General features: G+C 35.0%; 1 pseudogene; it reads left to right on the top strand.

Annotated features, from left to right (window-relative positions):
- Window positions 1-740: 740 nt before the first annotated feature.
- Window positions 741-12597, top strand: LOC139356833 (mitochondrial glutathione transporter SLC25A39 pseudogene; annotated as a pseudogene).
- Window positions 12598-14777: the final 2180 nt, after the last annotated feature.

Raw genomic sequence — 14777 nt, 5'->3', positions numbered from 1 at the left:
AAAATTCTGCTACTATTGGAGTACTGCTTGGAGAGAAGTTATAAAATGCTATTTAGAAAAGAGAGGTCTAAAATCAGTTATCCAAGATTCCAACTTCGGAATTTAAAACATAAGGAAAATTAATTCCAAATCCAACAGAAGAAAGGAAATAATAAAGATAAGAGCAGAAATCCATGAAATAGGAAATAGGAAGTCAATAGAGAAAAATAAATCAAAAGCTGATTCTTTTAACATGCCAGCAAAATGGATTATTCCCCAAAACTGTAAGAAGACAGAAATTACCATTATCAAGAATAAAAGTAGGAAAAGTAATACAGATGCTACAGATATTTAAAGGATATATTTTTCTGCTCATTAATTCTATAACATGTAAAGTGTAAAAATTTCTTGAAAGACACAATTCCACAGTCCACTTACGAGGGAATAGTTAAACCTAACTAGTTCTATATCTATTAAAGTAATTCAATTTGCAGTTAAAAAGCCTTCCCACAAAGAAAACCCACACTTTCATGGTAAATTCTACCAAACATTTAAGGACAATGTAACACCTATTCCACTTAAACTCTTCCAAGAGAAGTTTCTAGATGAAGAAGGAGAATTTCCCAACTCATTTGATGAGACCAGAATTCCTCTAATATAAAAATTAGACAGGCATGTTGGGGAAAGAAAACTGCAGACGAATATCCTCCCTCAATAGAACTAATCTTTTTAAACAAAATATCAGCAAATCAAATTCGGCAATGCTCTCAGGGTGGGTTTTGGCTGGAGGTGAGCATGCGCAGATCCTGCAGTGCCCCCCCCCGCCCCGTCCCCGCGCCTGCCAGGCCCAGAGGCAGGATTGAAGTCAGGAGGCGAGCATGCGCAGATCCTGCAGTGCTCCCGAGCGCCACCGCGCCTGCCAGGCCTAGAGGCAGGATTGAAGTCAGGAGGCGAGCATGCGCAGATCCTGCAGTGCTCCCGAGCGCCACCGCGCCTGCCAGGCCTAGAGGCAGGATTGAAGCCAGGAGGCGGCTGAACAGGACCTGAGGACATTAGCCTCCTCCAACAAGTGGTGGCCTCGGGCAGCAGTCACCTCCATCTCCAGGACACCCCTGGACGTGGTGAAGGTCCGCCTGCGCTCTCAATGCCCTGCTGTGACTGACACCTCGCTCCAGACTCTGGACCTCTCCTAAGCCAAATCGCCCTCCTCCTTCCAAGCCACAGGGCGGGGCCTCCTGTGCGGCAGTGGTGTCCTGGAGCCCCCGCACCTGTCTCCAAATGGTATCCGCTGTGCCATCAGAACCCGCTTCACTGGCACCATGGGTGCCTTTGTGAAGATTGTGAGGCACCAGGACACCTGGGGACAGCCTCCTAGCTACCCTGGTGATGACCCTGCCAGCCACCACCATCTACTTCACTGGCTTACGACAAAACTCCAGGCCGTCCTGTGTGACAGAGCCCTGACCTCTGATCTCTGCGCACCCTTGGTGGCTGGAGCTTGTGGGGACACAGCTGCAGGCTCAGCACGTGGCCTGCCATGAGCTCGGCACCCGTGTCTGCCTGTGGTGGTTCAGGGCGGCTGGCGCTCCCTGTGGCAGGGTTAGGCCCCACTGCCCTTCAAGATGTGCCCTTCTCAACCCTGCACGGGTCCAACTCTGAGCTGGAGAAGAGCTGGTTGAATGCTAAAGGACTAGAGGTTAGCAGACCTCAGCTTTGTGGCTGGTGGAGTCTCAGAGATGGTGACTGTGGTCCTGACACTACCCTTTGACGTGGTGAAGACTCAATGGCAGGCTGCCCTGGGAGTGGTGGAGGCTGTGATAGTGATGTTCCGCCCATCACACTGACTCCATCAGGCGAGTGGGGCACCAGGGGACTCTGCAGACCTCTTCCTGAGGATTTTCTAGGTTGCCCTGTCCTGTGCCATCATAATCAGCCTTTATGGGTTCAGCAAAAGCTGCCTCCAGAGGCTCAACCAGGAATGGCCTCTGGGCCATGGAAAGAGGCGAGGAGAGGCGGACCCCATCTCTTCATAGGTAAGGGAGTGGGGGCAGGAGACTGAGCCAAATACCTTTTCCTCAGCAACGAGGGGAGGGTCCTTGATTCACTTCCCTCCCAACTGCCAGCCTCAGGGCCTTGATTCACTTCCCTCCCAACTGCCAGCCTCAGGGCCATGTCTGCCCCTCTGGGTCACCCAGGCCTTCCGGAGGATCCTCCCTTTCCCACCCCCCAAGTTCAAGACCAAAGCTCTTAGAAAACTATAAATAAAAGATTATTAAAAATGATTAAATTATTTGTATAGATACTTCACCAGAAAAGATATACAGATGTCAAAAAAAAGTATAAAAATTATTGGTTATTAGGAGAATGAAATTAAACTCACAATGACATACTATACAGCCAATCAGACTGGCTAAAATTAAAAAGATGCACAATACCAAGTGCTCTCAAGGATGTAGAACCTGTAAAAACCTTCATACGAATGTGAAGCGGTACAGCCACTTCATAAAACAATTGGCTATTACTTATGAAGTTAAATATATACTTAATATATGACCCAGAAATCACGACTGGGTATTTACCCAGAGAAATGAAAACATGTATCCACACAATCCATATGATGTAAATGTTATGACTTCTTTATTCATAATTACCAAAAATCATAAGCAACTCAAATATCCACCAACTGGTGAATGAATAGCAATTCAGACAATGGAACAATTCTCAGCTGTTAAAAGGAATGAACTACTGATACTCAAAACATTTTTAAATCTCAAAAGCATTCTAATAAGAGAAATAATTCATAATTGAGCAGTTGTATATCGTATGACTCCATTCATACGAGCTTGCAGAAAGGGCAAACATAGAGAAATTATATTAGTAGTTGCCAGTGGTTGCCAGGGAAACGGGTAGTGTGAGAGGATTATCTACAAAGGGGCATGAGGTAACTTTTTGGGAATGGAAACATTCTATATCTTGATTATGCATGTGGATAGTGACTGTATACATTTGTTAAAATTCATCCAACTGTACTCTTAAGGTGAAAATTAGTATATGTAAATGACAAATCAATAAAATATTTCACCAAATAAATTACACTGTTGAATAAAGTATCACATTTATCCAGCATCAAATCCTTATGGAGTTTCTCTGTTAAGGGCTCAGATGATCCCACTGATCTGGAGAGAAAACCATGACCATATTTTCAAATTTCACTGTCTCCTGTGATTGCAATTTTAGTAATTGAAGAACCATTTTTCTTCTCCTCCTCCTTCTATTCTCAGGGAAAAAGTTAAAAATCTCAGGAAGATTTTGAAAGAGAATCATAACATTATTCCATTTTAGATTTTAGGTTTAAGCATTTTAATTCTTTTCTATCATTCATCAATATCAACAGCAGTCATTGGGTATAACAGTGTAATTTATTCAAATATCTAGAAATTGCTGACTGGAGAATGATAGATAATTTCTAAAGAAGGTCTTTGTCTTTATCTTTATTGGTGTGGTACAGGTGAAATATTTTCTGGTAATGTGCTTGAGGTAGATTGAAAACTAGGTAGGATTTTTTAAAAAATGAAATATAACTTTAATATCAATGTAGCTTCATTTTTAATTTTTGAACATCAGAATTTTTCATAACATTAAATTAGGACACATCATAATTAACAGTCAAGTTTAGTTTATATTTAACATATTTTGAGAAAGAGTAGCATTCTAATACTCTATAAAAACATACATGTATGTATATACATGTGATATGTGTATATAAATAAATGTAATTTTATTTGTTTGTGTATTTCAGATGAAAGCAGCATCATTTCAAGAACTTGGACTGATATAAATAATAAACACGAAGTCCAGGAGTAGGGTTGGCTGTAAATATGTTGCAGTAAGACTTTCAGGAACCTAAGGCTGTTGCAGTTCCAGGCATCACAGCCTGCACAGAATCTCCAGAGGAGAAAGGGGATCATGTTTTCTTTTGTCTTTTTTCTTTAAAGAAAGAAATGATTTCCTAGAAGTCTGCTGCAGACTTCCTCTGTGTCTCATTGGTAAGAACTGGGCCCCATTCTAATTCCTTAATCAAATCAAGGTGAATTAGATGAATCTGGAAGAGAATGTGGTGGATATTGAAGAATCAATAAATATGGAAACTACAGTAACTCAAATCTATTTAGGTATAAGGAAAGACTAATTTTTTTCTAGATGGTTAATTAATTTTCCCAGCTCCATTAATTGAATGATGCTTCATTCTAAGTCCTGATTTGATGACAAATTTACACTTTTTTCAAAACTGCATACATTATTTAATCACAGTATATAGTTATAGACATAGTATGTATTATGTTTATTTTTTATTTATTTAAATATTTTTTAGAGACAGGATCTCACTCTGTCCCTAAGGCTGGAGTGCACTGGCACAATCACGGCTCACTGCAGACTGAAACTCCTAGGCTCGAGTGACTCTCCTGCCTCAGCCTCCTGAGCGGCCACTACTACAGGCTCACACCACTACACCAGGCTATGTATGCAATTAGTATGCAATACATACTAATTACAAAGTGTAATTAAAAGGATAAGAAAGTTGGATCTGAAAATAAAAATACAAACACCCTTGGCAGTATGATACGTTTTACAGACTGAAAGTCAACTTTACCCCTCTGGGTTTTGTTTTAGTATAATATTAACATAAAATTGTAGACTCAAAAATTATTCTTGACATGGTTTAGTTTAATGTCTGGTTACTTACATGAGGAAACTGGAGAAGTCATTTTCTTAAGGCCATACAATTAATTTGTGGCATACCAAGGATTAGAACTGCTTCCTAGATTCAAGTTTAAGGTTCTTTCAGAAAATCTTGAGCTCACTTTGTTTTGTGGAAGATCGAATAGCAAAAAATTATGACTTTTAGATTGCTCACACTTTCCTGAAATAGCTAGCTTTTACTATACACTTCAGGTTTCAGAGTGGACTTTATCACACAGTCTTTAAATACTCATTTGTGGCTTGCGATTGAGAACATATTTATCTCTTTCCTTACACTATTAGTTAGCTTAGGTTTGCTTATTTATAATTATTTCATTAAAATAGATATTTTATAAAGCAATAGAGGAGGGAATCAAAAAAATACAAAAATCAAGATTTAAGTACGTTAGTCAACTTAAGCCTCAGTTGTTATTGATCAACTCCTAAATGGTTTGAGTTTTGTTGTAGTCCCAGGAAATTTACTTAACTTATATGTAATTCATAGTTTTTCTTATGATTTCCTATTTTGTTTGCTTCTGTTTTTATTCTTGCTATTGAAGCTACTGGACTTCAGAGTTTCCATGAAACTGCTTATACCCAAGTCATCCCCGCATTTCTGTGAACTATTATAGCCCTTTGATATTTATCAAACTTCTAAGCTTTATTAGATCTAAGACTGGACTTTGTGCTCTAATATCTCATTTGATTGTGGCTTTGCCATCAATGTCTAACATCTGCACATAGATTCACATTACAAACCCTGTGAAAAACTGTTTTAGAACGACTTTTTTTCACACTAATGGTTTAGAATTTCGAGTCCTTTACTGCTTTGTAAAGCCTAAGAGTATAGGCAAATCAATGACTTAGATCTATTGATATTTCAAAACAAAAGTGGCCTTTCATTATATTTATGTACACTCTTAACATTTAGCAGTAATATCTGACTGTACTAATGAACATGTAATTTTAGTGCTTCTTTGGAGACCTAGAAATAATAAAGTACGTTTTTAACCTGCTTCTAAAATACCCATGCATTTTCCCTAGGTGTTAAAATATAAACAACTATAATTTTTGTCATACAGATTTTAATGACAGTATAGTTTGTGTGTGTGTGTGTGTGTGTGTGTGTGTGTGTGTGTGTGTGGAAGAGACAGTGAAAGAACAAATATATTGCTTTAGGAAAGAAAATATTTTATTGCTTCAAGTTTGAATACATAAAAAATATTTAAAGTGAATAAAATACGCCAATTGGAGTAATGATTACAAATAATTAACAGTGATTTTATGTTTATGATATTTCAGATCTTTGCATGCATTATTTCAATGCACAAAATCTTCAAAAAAGATGGTATGATTCTCATATTTTAGATAATGGAATTTATTTGTCTGATTATTCCAGGAATTTTACTTATTTGTCTGATTATTCCATAGTGTAGCTGTACCTTATCAATTCTTTAGGTGGTGAGAATTTGGGTTATTTTCAGTTTTGTTGTTATGACTAGTTCTTCATGCAACATTCTTCGACATGTCTTATGTGAAAGACTTCTTCATGTGTCCTCTCTTTATCACAAATCGCCCTATGAGTAGAATTGTTGAGTAATAAGGTGTGTAAGAATTTAACTATACAGAATAATTTCAGATTATTTTCCTTTTTAAGTTCTTGCATGTGCATTTTATTATAATGCTATCTTTTTATAGACAACTGTTACTCTGTATATTTGAGTAGAAGGGAATAAGCAGTTCTAAGAATTCACAATCTAAACGTAAGAAATTTAATCTAATAATAACAAAGAAAGAAAATGATTACAGGAGATGTCTTAGAATGTACCAAAGGAAAAAACACCATCATCATCATGATCATCATCATCATCATTTTAAGCAATAGCAGCAGCATTGCTAATGCTTATTGAACACTTACTATATTTACCTTTCTAGCATATTTTCTTTTTTTTATTGATACATAGTAGTTGTATGTATTTGGGGAGTACGTGTGATAATTTGACACCTTAAAATAATGTGTAATGATCAAGTCAGAATAGTTAAGTGCCATAACCTCAAATTTTTATTTTTCTGTATTCTAAGAACATTCAAATTCTTCTAGCTATTTTGAAATATATAATACAATATTGTTTCCTATAGTCACCCTACAGAGGTACTGAAGACTAGATTTTATTTCTTCTAACTATATTTTTGTGTCCATTAATCAACCTCTGTTTGCCTGACCCCAGTCCGCTTTAATTTCTCTGAGCCTCTGGTGACGGCCAGTCTACTCTCTATCTTTAAGATATCTACTTTTTTAGCTCCCACATATGAGTGAGATCATGGATTATTTGTCTTTCTGTGCCTGGCTTATTTCGCTTTACATAATGTTCTCCAGTTGCATCCGAGTTGCTGCAAATGACATGATTTCATCACTTTTTATGGCTGAATAGTATTTCATTGTGTGTATTATATACCACATTTTGCTTATACATTCATCCATTGATGGACTTAGGTTGATTCCATATTGTATTTTCAACAGTGCTGCAATAGACATGGGAGTGCAGACATCCCTTTGATATATACCTTTCTTTCTCTTGGATACATACTCAGTAGTGAAACTGCTGGATCATATGGTAGTTCTATTTTTACTTTTTTTGAGTAATCTCCATACTGTTTTTCATAATGGCTATCTTAATTCCACCAATAGTGTACTGTGGTTCCCCTTTCTCTGCATTCTCACCAGTATCTGTTTCTTTTTTAAATCCTTTTCATAAAGCCATTTTAACTGGGGTGAGATGATATTTCACTGTGGTTTCAATTTGCATTTCCCTGATGATTAGTGATATTGAGTATTTCATTGACCATTGTACGTCTTCTTTTGAGAAATGTCTATCCAGATCATTTGTCCATTAAAAAAACCATGTTGTTTTCTTTTTTGTCCCTGACTTATTTAATTTTCTTATATACTGTCGTTATTAATTCCTTATCAGATGGATAGTTTGCAAACATTTTCTCTCATTCTGTAGGTTGTCTCTTCACTTTGTTGATTGTTTCCTTTGCTGTGCGGCAACTTTATACCTTGATATAATCCCGTTTGTCTATTTTTGCTTTCGTTGCCTGTGCTTTTGAGGTCTCACCCCAAAAAATCTTTGCCCAGAACAATGTTCTTAAGAATTTCTCCAGTGTTTTCTTCTGGTAGTTTCATAGTTTCAAGTCCTGCAGTTAAGTCTCTAATCCCTTTGGATTTGGTTTTGTATTTGGGGAGACATAAAGGTCTAGCTGCATTCTTCTGAATGTGCATATCCAGTTTTCTCACCACTGTTTGTTGAAGAGATTGTCCTTTCTTCAATGTATGTTCTTGGTATCTTTGTTGAAAATGAGTTGGCTCTTAATTCGTGGATTGACTTTGGGATTCTTTACACTGTTTCATTAGTCTGTGTGTCTGTTTTTATACTAGCCCATGTCTTGGTTACTATGGCTTTGTATCATATTATGAAGTCAGGTAGTGTGCTTTGATAAATGGACAGACCCTGCAATACTGAAATATATGTTTTTGATATTTCATTTATCAGCAGACAAGAGACTGAATTATTTTTGAGATTCTTTACCTCTCACTTGACACAAGTTGCATACTTTTCATCCCTTATGCACATTGAGTATTAAGGAACTATCTTGTATGTTTTATCTTCATGCAGAGTATCATAAAGTTACTTTCAGCAAGTCAGACTTGAATTGGCGTATCTTTTAAGGAAGAGGATAATGAACGAAAGTGGGAGAATGGCTCTTCTTCTCCTGGCCCGTAAGTTTCTAGTATATAATACAATTCCTTATTCCTTTCTCAATGTTTCAATGTGTTTTGCTTAAATTTTATAAGTAATAAAGGCAATTAGCTATTTTATAATTTGTGTAAATATGCCTCTGTTATTAGATGATTTGATTATAATTTTTACAATAAATACAATATGGGGAAGAACATCATTATATATGAATTTTGAAACATCTCTGATATTTTTATTGGGAAGAAGTACAGAATTATTATTGTTTGGCCAAAGAGTTTGTACCTTTTTTGTGGTTTTAAGTAAAATTGTTAGATTGCTCTATAGAACACTGCATTAGACAACTATGGCAAGCTGTTTTATCACTCTTTGCCAATGTTAGGTAACGTTTGATAATTTGGATAGCTGATTATTTTTACTTTGTTCTTTTCAGTTATTTTCTTTTGATGTTTACTGAGGCTGTTATTCCTATAACCTATATAAAAATCTTTTGCCCATTTGATTGTATTTTATTGCTTAGTATGAATTTCTTATATATTAAGCTTATCAATTCTTCCTTGGACATCTTGCCTTTTTTTTTTTTTTCTTTAGCAACTTGCCTTTAAAATTCATTTGCTTTTATTGAGTGAACAAATGTTTGACATTTAAGTGGACTGAAATTATCTTTATTCATTTGAAATTTATTTTAGGATGAGATGGAAAAAGTTAAAGCACATACATGTGTATACATACATAGGCAGAATTATTTCTTTCTATATATATTTCAATTCAGCATTCACCTGCCAGAATACTGTTTAGATGATTCACTATTCTTTCATCACTGATTTTAATGTTATATTTATCATACAGTAAAAAATTAATATTTAAATAATTTGTGATTTAATAGGCAATTTAAATATTTCATAATCTACACAAATATTTTTATCTGCAAACATATTTGGATATTTTCCTGGAATTGCTCATACTATTGCATCAAACTGTGAGTCTACTCTTGCTTTTATGATAATCATTTTAATTTTGTAATGTTGTTATTTGATTGTTCTTTTATACTTCAAACCTTGTACAATGTTTGGCACATAGAGCACTCAATAAATATGCTGAATTAATTAATAGGAAATGTATACAAATATGTTGGCAATATATTTTTTCTTTTCTTTTTTTTCTGAGATGGAGTTTTGCTCTGGTTGCCCAGGCTGGAGTGCAGTGGTGTGATCTCGGCACACTGCAACCTCTGCCTCCCTCCCATGTTCAAGTGATTCTCCTGCCTCGGCCTCCTGAGTAGTTGGAACTACAGGTGCCCAACACCATGCCCAGCTATTTTTTTTATTTTTAGTAGAGTTGGGATTTCACCATGTTAGCCAGGCTGGTCTCAAACTCCTGATCTCAGGTAATCTGCCTGCCTCGGCCTCTCAAAGTGCTAAGATTATAGGCGTGAGCCACTGCGCCCGGCCTGCAATATATTTTTTCTAACACAGTTCAGACTTTTTAATTCCTTTGACATTTCGAAAAGGAATATATTATGTGTTTAATAATTGAGCAGATAAACCTTTGCTGATCCAGCTAAACTGTCTTAATTTTGTGGTTAATAAAACTGTAAAATACTTATTTTATTACATTACTCAGAAGGAAAACAATAAGGATTTTATGTGCCCATAAAATCTATGTGTGACTTTCATGCCTTAAATATAAATTTATTCATAATTAATTAATTAATTAATTAACATACTTCTCTTGGATGTATGCATGCATGATCAAAATTTTTTGGAAATTAATGGTGATAAGTGATATTTATCTGATTAAGGTTTTTTATTGCTGTCAAAATGAACCATAAATATATATAACTACTAATATGGTGGTTCTTATTCAAATGATGTTTCAAGTAATGTGGGAAAGGACCATTTATTTCATGAAAATTGGTTGTGCAATTTGGATAGTTATGGAGGCACAGTATACATTCCTCTTATACTATATACCAAATATACTAGAAAGCATAAAAATTGCATGAGAATTAGAAACTGTAAAAGTTTTTGAATAAAATATAATAACTGAAGTCATGATCTGAAAGTCTTTTTAAAGCTAAAATTATAGTAAATATTTTTCAAATTTGGGTGGTTTAAAATTAAAAATCTAACTCTGGCAAAAACTGATGATTTTTCAGAAGAAAGGTAAGATTGTTGGAAATATATTCGCAAGCTACCTGACAGACAGTAAGAAAATACTCTTAATATTTACGTGTGTCATATACCTCAGTTAAAAAAAGGAAGACCTCAAGGTGGTATATAGACAGAGTGCTAGAAAAATATTGTGGAGGAATAGGCAGAATTAAAGAATAATATTCTAACAATGTTAAGAATCTTGATAAAAATCTCACAGTAAAGCAATAGTTAATGTTTCTTTAAACATTTAACAGGACAATATAACAATAGATATAGAGAAATAATAGAGCACTAAGTAGCAGACAGGCTGCCCACTGCCAGAATGCCACTTTCTAAAAGACAATTCATTTGCTCTTCAACACTCAACATAAAATGCAGAAACAAAGAAGATAAGTATTGTATTCGTATTACCCTCACATAAATATTAGATTTTTTGAAGGAGGTCAGATTTTATCTGACCATTCTCATGTGCTTTAACATATAAGAGATTTTAACAACATTTCCAAGAATTTATATACACATATGTACACACAACTTTTTATACTTAAATCCTGTATTTGAAGAATTTTTTTTGAGTCTATTGTTTCATAACTTTAAAAAGCAGAAAAATTTTAATTTGCTCTACACTAACAAAAGAAAAATTTTGATTATTCACATTTATTCCCTTAAGCTAATAAGGGAATATATTTTAATGTTATATATGGAGATTAATATTATTTTAGGTCAGCAGTAGAACCCAGGGATGTATAATCACAATGCCATCCTCAGGGCTGGTAAAAAGTTTGAATTACTTTATCAGAAGAACATGACAGAAAGTATATTTTCGATTAGTTACAGGTAAATACTTAAAAAAATAATGGACCATTGTAATCTATTTATAGGAAAATGGATCTTGAATATACAGCCTGCTATTACATTTCTAAGAAGACACAAAACCAGCAACACACAGAATAATTCTACACTAAATATTTTTCTTCTTTAAATTAAGAAGATTAATTGTTGTTATATTTATTTTTTGTTCAAAACAAATAGCTATGTCGTGATTTGTATTATAATTTGCATTTCTTCAAATTATGTTTGAGTGATGACCATTAATAGATGCTATATTGGAGATTTATTACAATAGCTTTATTGTGGTATAGTTTATGTACAAAAAAACTGCACATTTTTAATATATACAATTTGATGAGTTTGGACATATGCATACCTTCGTAATACCATCACCCAATGAAAATAGTAGGCATGTTTATCATCTATGAAGGTTTTCTTGAGGACCTTTATTTTGGGAGCAGAGGGCAAGTAAGACACTTGACATGAGATCTACCCTCCTAACAGATTTTAAAGTGATCAGTGTATTGTTGCTAACTATAGGTACTATGTTGTACAGCATATCTCTAGAACTTATTCATCTTTCATAACTGAAACTTAACCAATTGAAAATGAGTCCCTGGTAACCACCATTCTCTGTTCCTATGAATTTGACTACTTTAGATAACTCATGTAAGTATAATCATAAAGCATTTATTCTTCTGTGACTGGCTTATCTCATTTAGCTTAAGGTCCTCAAGGGTCATTCATGTTGTCATGAATGGCAGAATATTCTTTCTTTAAGGCTGAAGAATATTCTATCATATGTACATACTACATTTTCTTTATCCATTCATCTGTCAATGTACATTTAGGTTGTTTACATATTCTGGTTATTCTTAATAATCCTACTATTGATGTGGGAGTGCAGATATCTCTTCAAGATACTAATTTTAATTCTTTTGGATATACTGTATACCTAGAAGTGATATTATTGGGTAACATGGGTAGTTTTACTCTTAAATTTTCAGGAAGCTCTATACAGCTTTTTCATAGTGCATTCTTATCAACAATGTGCTAGGGTTCCAATTTCTTCACATTCTCACCAACATATATATAGATATATATATGATATGTATATGGATATATATGATATATATGGATATATCATATCCATATATATATATGGATATATATGGATATATCATATCCATATATATATATGGATATATATGGATATATTCATTTTAAGGAAGAGGGTAATAAATGAAAGTGAGAGGATGGCTCTTCTCCTCCTTCTGGATATATATGTAAAATGACCATCCTAACAGGTGTTAGGTAGCATCTTAGAACATTTCCCTAATGATTAGTGATGTTGAGCATTTTTTTTGTACACCCACTGGCCACATGCACATCTTTTGTGGAGAAATGTCTATTCAAGTCCTTCATCCATTTTTAAAAATTGGGCTATTTTTTGTTTTTGGTATTAAGTTGTAGAGGTTCATTATATATTCTCGACATTATTACCTTAACAGATATGTTATTTGCAAATATTTTCTCGAATCTATAGGTTGCCTTTCACTCTGCCATTTCCTTTGCCATGCAGAAGATTTTTAGTTTGATGTAGTCCCACTTTATATAATTTTGCTTTGGTAGTTATGCTTTTATGAATATTTAATGTTGTTAAAATATGCATACTATCCAAATACATCTATAGATTCAAAGCAATTCTGTTCAAAATCACAATTGCATTTTTTACAACAATAGAAAAATATTCCTAAAACTCATATGGAACCACAAAAGACACTGAATAGCCAAAGCAATCTCCAGGAAGAAGAACAAGGTTAAAGGCATCATACAACCTGATTTCAAAAATATTACAAAGCTACCGTAGTTAAAACAGTATGGTACTGGCATAACAGACATACAGATCAAGGAATCTTTGAGAAATGTAAATCAAAACCACAATGAAATACTGTCTCTCACCAGTCACAATGGTGATTCAAATTTGACATTTTGATTAAAATGTCAAAGAATAAGAGATGCTGGTGAGGTTGCTAAGAAAGGGGACACTGATACACTGCTGGTGGAAATGTAAATTAGTTTGGAATTTACACTGTGGAAACCAGTTTGGAGATTTCTCAAAGAACTTAAAACACAACTACCATTTGGCCCAGTAATCCCATTACTGGATATATACCCAAAGGAAAATAAGTCATTCTACCAAAATACACTGGAATTTGTATGTTTATCACAGCACTATTCACAGTATTAAAGATATGGAATCAATGTAGGTGCCCATCAAAAGTGGATTGGATAAAGAAAATGTGGTACATATACACTCATGGAATACTATGAAGCCATAATAAAGAATAAAAAGATGTCCTTTGCAGCAACATGGATGCAGCTGGAGGCCATTATCCTAATCAAATTAACACAGGAACAGAACACCAAATACTTACATATTCTCACTTATGAGTGGGAGCTGAACATTGAGTACACAGGGGCATAAAGATGAGAACAATAGACACTTGGGACTCCAAAAGGGGGGATGAAAGGAGAGGTGTAAGGGTTGAAACACCACCTATTGGGTACTATGCTCACTATTTGGTGATGGGGTCAATTGAAACCCAAACCTTGGCATCACACAAGTTATTTATGTAAAAAATCTGCACATGTACCTCTTGATTCTAAAATAAAAATGAAAGATTGAGATAAAAAAGACATAAAGTATATTTAGTACAGTCTATTAGGACATTCCTGGATTTAAATTGTTTCTATATAATATTTCTAATATGTAAGCTATTCCTCTATGTTTTGTTCTAGGAGTTTAAAAGTTTTAGTTCTTACTTTTAAATCTTCAGTTGAGGCCGGGCGCGGTGGCTCAAGCCTGTAATCCCAGCACTTTGGGAGGCTGAGACAGGCGGATCACGAGGTCAGGAGATCGAGACCACCCTGGCTAACACGGTGAAACCCCGTCTCTACTAAAAAATACAAAAAACTAGCCGGGCGAGGTGGCGGGCGCCTATAGTCCCAGCTACTCGGGAGGCTGAGGCAGGAGAATGGCGTAAACCCGGGAGGTGGAGCTTGCAGTGAGCTGAGATCCGGCCACTGCACTCCAGCCTGGGCGACAGAGCGAGACTCTGTCTCAAACAAACAAACAAAAAAAACAAAAAAACCCACAAAAAACAAAAATAAATCTTCAGTTGATTTTGATTTGATATTGTGCCTGGTGTATGATGAATCCAGCTTCTACATATGGATATCCAGTTTTCCTAACCCAATTTGCCAAAGAGACTGTCATTTCATGACATCCTTTTATTAATATAAAATTAGT

Source organism: Macaca nemestrina, chromosome 10 (assembly GCF_043159975.1).
Source record: "Macaca nemestrina isolate mMacNem1 chromosome 10, mMacNem.hap1, whole genome shotgun sequence".
Lineage (NCBI taxonomy): Eukaryota > Metazoa > Chordata > Mammalia > Primates > Cercopithecidae > Macaca > Macaca nemestrina.
This window is presented reverse-complemented; position numbering and strand designations above follow the sequence as displayed.